This window comes from Cannabis sativa, chromosome 5 (assembly GCF_029168945.1).
Source record: "Cannabis sativa cultivar Pink pepper isolate KNU-18-1 chromosome 5, ASM2916894v1, whole genome shotgun sequence".
NCBI lineage: Eukaryota > Viridiplantae > Streptophyta > Magnoliopsida > Rosales > Cannabaceae > Cannabis > Cannabis sativa.
The window spans coordinates 40,354,515-40,360,231 of NC_083605.1; the positions used below are offsets into that span (position 1 = coordinate 40,354,515).

Genomic DNA, 5,717 nt, shown 5'->3' on the forward strand with positions numbered 1-5,717 from the left:
AAGCTTTAAACGCTGTCCATTAACTTTGAAAGTTGCTGGACCAACACCTTTTAATTCCACCACTCCATAAGGAAACACCTTGACCACTGTGAATGGTCCTGACCACCTTGACTTCAGCTTCCCAGGAAACAGTTTCAACCTTGAATTAAAGAGTAAGACTTGGTGCACTGGTTGAAACTCCTTCCGTACTAGACCTTGATCGTGCCACTTCTTAGTTCTCTCCTTGTATATTTTTGCGTTTTCATAGGCTTCATTTCGAAACTCCTCTAACTCATTCAGCTGTAACAATCTTTTCTCCCCTGAAGCTTTTAGTTCCATGTTAAGAGTCTTCATGGCCCAAAAAGCTTTATGCTCTAATTCCACCGGTAGATGACAAGCCTTTCCAAACACCAACCGATATGGGGACATGCCAATTAGTGTTTTGAAAGCAGTTCTATATGCCCACAATGCATCATCTAATTTTTTTTTTGACCAATCTTTCCTTGATCTTTGCACTGTTTTCTCTAGAATCATTTTGATCTCCCGATTAGAAATTTCGGCTTGGCCATTACTTTGGGGATGGTATGGTAAAGCAGTTCGATGTCGGACGCCATATTTTGAAAGAAGTGCGTCAAACTGCTTGTTACAGAAGTGACTCCCTTCATCGCTTACTATTGCTCGAGGAGTACCAAACCGAGTAAAGATGTTCTTTTGTAGAAAGCGGAGAACTGTCTTACCATCATTTTGAGGTGTAGCTGCAGCTTGGACCCATTTAGACACATAATCAACAGCCAAAAGAATGTACTGATTGCTAAAGGATGAAGGAAAAGGACCCATGAAGTCTATTCCCCACACATCAAACAATTCAACTTCCAACATTCCTGTTAAAGGCATCTCGTTTCTTCATGAGATATTACCTGTTCGTTGACAACGATCACATGCCTTTACAAAGGTAGTAGCATCCTTGAATAGCGTTGGCCAAAAGAATCCACTTTGCAACACCTTCGCAGCTGTTCTGTTTCCACTAAAATGTCCTCCACATGGTAAAGCATGACAATAATTTAGGATAGAATACATCTCCTCTTCAGGCACACATCTCCTAATTATCTGATCAGCGCAGTGCTTGTAGAGGATTGGCTCTTCCCAATAATAATGTTTCACCTCAGAAAAGAACTTCTTCAATTGTTGACGCGAAAGCTCGGGAGGGGTTATTTTTGTAGCCAAGAAATTAACATAGTCAGCGTACCACGGTACCATCAGGTTTTCCCTCACACTAAAGATTTGTTCATCAGGAAATTGCTCATTTATCTGTACCTCCTTTGTATTCTGACTCTCTTCCAGCTCTAATCTTGACAAGTGGTCTGCTACCAGGTTTTCAATGCCATTCTTATCTTTTATCTCTAAGTCAAACTCTTGAAGTAGAAGTACCCACCGAATCAGTCTCGGTTTTGCATCCTTCTTGGTCATAGGTATTTGATTGCTGAATAATCTGTGTAGACAATTACCTTATTTCCAATCAAGTAGGGTCAGAATTTGTCACAAGCAAACACTATTGCCAGCATTTCTTTCTCTGTAGTGGCGTAATTTAATTGAGCATCATTCAAAGTTCTACTGGCATAGTAGATTGTGTGGAATACTCTGTCAACTCTTTGACCCAAGACCGCTCCAATGGCATAGTCACTTGCGTCGCACATCAACTCAAACGGCAACTCCCAATTTGGTGAAGTTACTATCGGTGCTGAAATCAATCTCTCCTTTAGAACCTTGAAAGCTTTCAAGCACTCTTCTCCAAAATCAAATGGAACACCATTGACAAGTAAGCTAGACAAAGGTTTTGAGATTTTGGAGAAGTCCTTGATAAATCTGCGGTAGAAGCCAGCATGTCCTAGGAAACTCCTCACTCCTTTTACAGAAACGGAGGTGGAAAATTCTCTATTGTTGAAACTTTAGCCTTATCCACCTCAATTCCTGCCTTTGAAATTTTGTGCCCAAGAACAATTCCTTCTGTTACCATAAAGTGGCACTTCTCCCATTTTAGTACCAAGTTAGACTTTTCACACCTAGTTAGCACTTTTTCCAAATTTTCCAAACAATGATCGAAGGAAGAACCAAAAACCGAGAAATCATCCATAAAGATTTCAATACAAGATTCAATCAAGTCTGAAAAGATAGCCATCATACACCTTTGAAAAGTAGCAGGGGCGTTGCACAAGCCGAATGGCATTCTTCTGAAGCAAAAGTGTCGTAGGGACATGTGAAAGTAGTCTTCTCCTGATCTTCAGGTGCTATAGCTATCTGGTGGTATCCAGAATATCCATCAAGAAAGCAGTAGTATTTTTGCCCCGCCAATCTGTCTAGCATTTGATCAATGAAGGGCAAAGGGAAGTGATCTTTTCGTGTTTCTTTATTGAGTTTCTTGTAATCGATGCAGATCCTCCAACCAGTGACTGTTCTTGTAGGAATCAACTCATTCTTTTCATTCTTGATCACAGTCATTCCACCTTTCTTTAGAACCACTTGCTCCAGGCTAACCCACTTACTATCTGAAATAGGATAAGCAACTCCAGCATCCAACCACTTAACTACTTCTTTTCTAACAACTTCTTTCATGGGTGGATTGAGTCTTCGTTGAGCGTCAATTGTCGGTTTGGCATTGTCTTCCATGAGAATTCGATGCATCACTGTTGAAGGACTGATTCCTTTGACATCACCTAGTGTCCAAGCGATGGCCTTATTATGAGCTCGGAGTACCCTCAAAAGTCTATCAGTTTCCACATCAAAGAGAGAAGCTGAAACAATAACTGGCAGCTTTTTATCTTGACCCAAAAATTCATACCTCAAGTTACTAGGAAGCACCTTCAATTCAAGTTCTGGAGGCTTTTCAGTTGATGGCTTTAGCTCTTTTGGAACTGCTCCCAATTCCTCAAAATATCTTCTGTTCAAGGGCCCATAGGAATCAAGCCACTTCACATAACCCATGACCTCTTGTCCCTCTTGCTCCGTCAATTCATCTTTAGTTAAACTTAGTTCAAGAGGATCATCTAGCAGCTTTTTCTCACCCACAATTTCATCAATCAAGTCAATGAAGAAACAGTTATCACTTGCCTTTGGGTACGTCATAGCCTTTAGCATGTTAAAGACCACTTCTTCTCCTTGGACTCTCAGCTTTAATTCACCCTTCTGAACATCGATCAAGGCTTGGCCAGTTGCCAAGAATGGTCTCCCAAGAATGATTGGGACATTGCTATCTTCTTCCATATCCAAAACGATGAAGTCAACTAGAAAGATGAACTTGTCAACTTTAACTAACACATCCTCAATGACCCCTCTAGGATGGGCTAGTGATCGGTCCGCCAATTGGAGAGTTACTGTTGTTGGCTTTGCTTCACCCAGCTACAATCTTTTAAACACTAATAGAGGCATCAAGTTAATGCTGGCTCCCAAGTCACAAAGTGCATTTATTCCTTCAATTCTCCCAATAGTACAAGGAATAGTGAAACTCCCTGGATCTCTGAGTTTGGGAGGGAGTTTCTTCTATAGAATGGCGCTGCACTCTTCAGTTAGAGCCACTGTTTCATAATCCCCCATCTTTCTCTTCTTTGACAGAATTTCCTTCATAAACTTCACATAAGTTGGCATCTCTCTAAAGCTTCAGCAAAGGGAATGTTAATGTGAAGTCTTTTGAAGACTTCTAGGAATTTGGTGAACTGCTTGTCTAGGCTTGAATTTCTAAGCCTTTGAGGGTAGGGTATTTTCACATGGTGATCACTATTAATTGGTGGAGATTGTTGTGGTTGTGTTGGGCTATCAGTAGCCTTCATTGAAGTGGGTGTTGGGGTTGACATTGGTTGAGCTTCATTCTCCTTTTCTCCATTCGCTAGTTGTGGCATTTCAGGACCATCATAATTTTTACCGCTTCTCAGGGTAATTGCTTTGCAGTTTTCTTTGGGGTTTACTTCAGTTGTGCTAGGCAGATTCCCTTGAGGACGAGTTGCTACTTGAGTTGCTAGTTGGCCCATCTGTGTCTGCAGGTCTTTGATTGAAGATCTAGTTTCAGTCATGAATTGAAGCAATAAATCTGTTTGCAAACTAGAATTTCCACCAGAGGTTTGTTGCTGATTCAACTGTTGAGTCTGATTCTGGTTCTGATTTCGTTGCTGATAGAACCCACTGTTTCTTCGGTTATTACCCTGGTTAAACCCATAATTGTTGTTGTTCTGTGAATAGTTTCCAATGGCTTTAGCTTCATCCATTGGCAAATCATCCACATCTGCTTGACACTCTGAAAAGTGATGACTTCCTCCACATAACTCACACATAACTTAGGCTTGTTTAGCTTGCCTACAATTAGCTTTATCAATGCGTCAACTTGAGCTGTCAACTTTGTGATGGCATCAACCTCTAACACACCAGCTACCCTCTTTGATTGACTCCTTTCAGTTGGCCACTGCTGATTGTTTAGAGCCATCTCCTCCAATAGATCATAAGCTTCATTAGCACTTTTTCTCATAAAGGCTCCACCAGCTGCTGCATCTATTAGAGTTCTAGTGTTTCCTACCAACCCATTGTAGAAGTTGTGGACCAGCATCCACTTCTCTATACCATGATGAGGGCACTTTCTGATCAGATCTTTAAACCTCTCCCAAGACTCATGGAGAGATTCATTATCTTGTTGGCAGAAGTTATTGATTTCTCCTCTCAGCTTTGCAGACTTGGCTGGAGGAAAGAACTTTGACAAGAATTTCGTTGCCAGATCATTCCATGTGGCAATAGAGTTGGGTGGCAAGGAGTTTAGCCAACTCTTGTCTCGTTCTCTAAGAGAGAATGGGAACAGTCTCAGTCGAATGGCATCATCACTAACTCCATTAACTTTAAAAGTTTCACAAAGTTCCATGAAGTTAGAGAGATGCAGGTTAGGACCTTCAGAAGGGAGGCCATCAAACTGAACTGAAGACTGCACCATTTGAAGTATGGCAGGTTTGATCTCAAAGTTATTTGCATCCACTGCCGGTGGCCTGATACATGACTACACTCCCGTCAGAGTAGGGAGAATGTAATCTCTCAAGCTGCGACCATTAGCTTGATCTTCCACGGCGCCACCATTATTACCGCTATTACCTCCATTGTTCGCAGCATTAGCATTCACATTAGCAGCCATGATTTCTAAAGTTTCAACAGTTGCTGAAACTCCTTCTTGCCTCTTGTTCTTTCGGTTCCTCCTACAAGTTTTCTCGATTTCAGGATCAACTGGTAATATGACAACTTGTCCTTGACGGCGCATACACTTAGGATTCCTGAAATGGATCACGAAAATATTGCAAGAAAAAGGTTAGAAAAATCAGCAAGAGAAAATATACCAAAGTAGAAGTTAGTATAATTTGTGTAATATTAATCTTTAAACAATTCCCCGGCAACGGCGCCAAAAACTTGTTACGAATTTTATGTTTATTACGCAAGTGTACGCAATCAAGTAGTATCTCACGCATGTGAGGTCAAACCACAGGGAATTGGATTAAGTACTACTGAACTATACTTATGATTCTATTTGGTAAAATAATAAGTTTGCAATTTGAAAGTAAATAACTTAGAAATTAAAGAGAAAATAAATGAAGATTAATCAAGATGAGAGATTAGGGAGGTGAATCCTGTTGTTAAGCTACCAATGTTAATACCTAATTGCTATCCTTATCTCAATGTGAATGACAGATTATAAATTAACCTAACTCTTTTCAGATCTT

The 5,717-nt window shown here is 40.6% G+C and overlaps 1 non-coding gene across 1 annotated transcript; it reads left to right on the forward strand.

Annotated features, from left to right (window-relative positions):
* The first annotated feature begins 4,577 nt into the window (after positions 1–4,577).
* On the forward strand, positions 4,578–4,684 carry LOC133038601 (small nucleolar RNA R71). Its single transcript, XR_009688099.1, has one exon. It is a non-coding gene; the product is annotated as a small nucleolar RNA R71 (small nucleolar RNA).
* Positions 4,685–5,717: the final 1,033 nt, after the last annotated feature.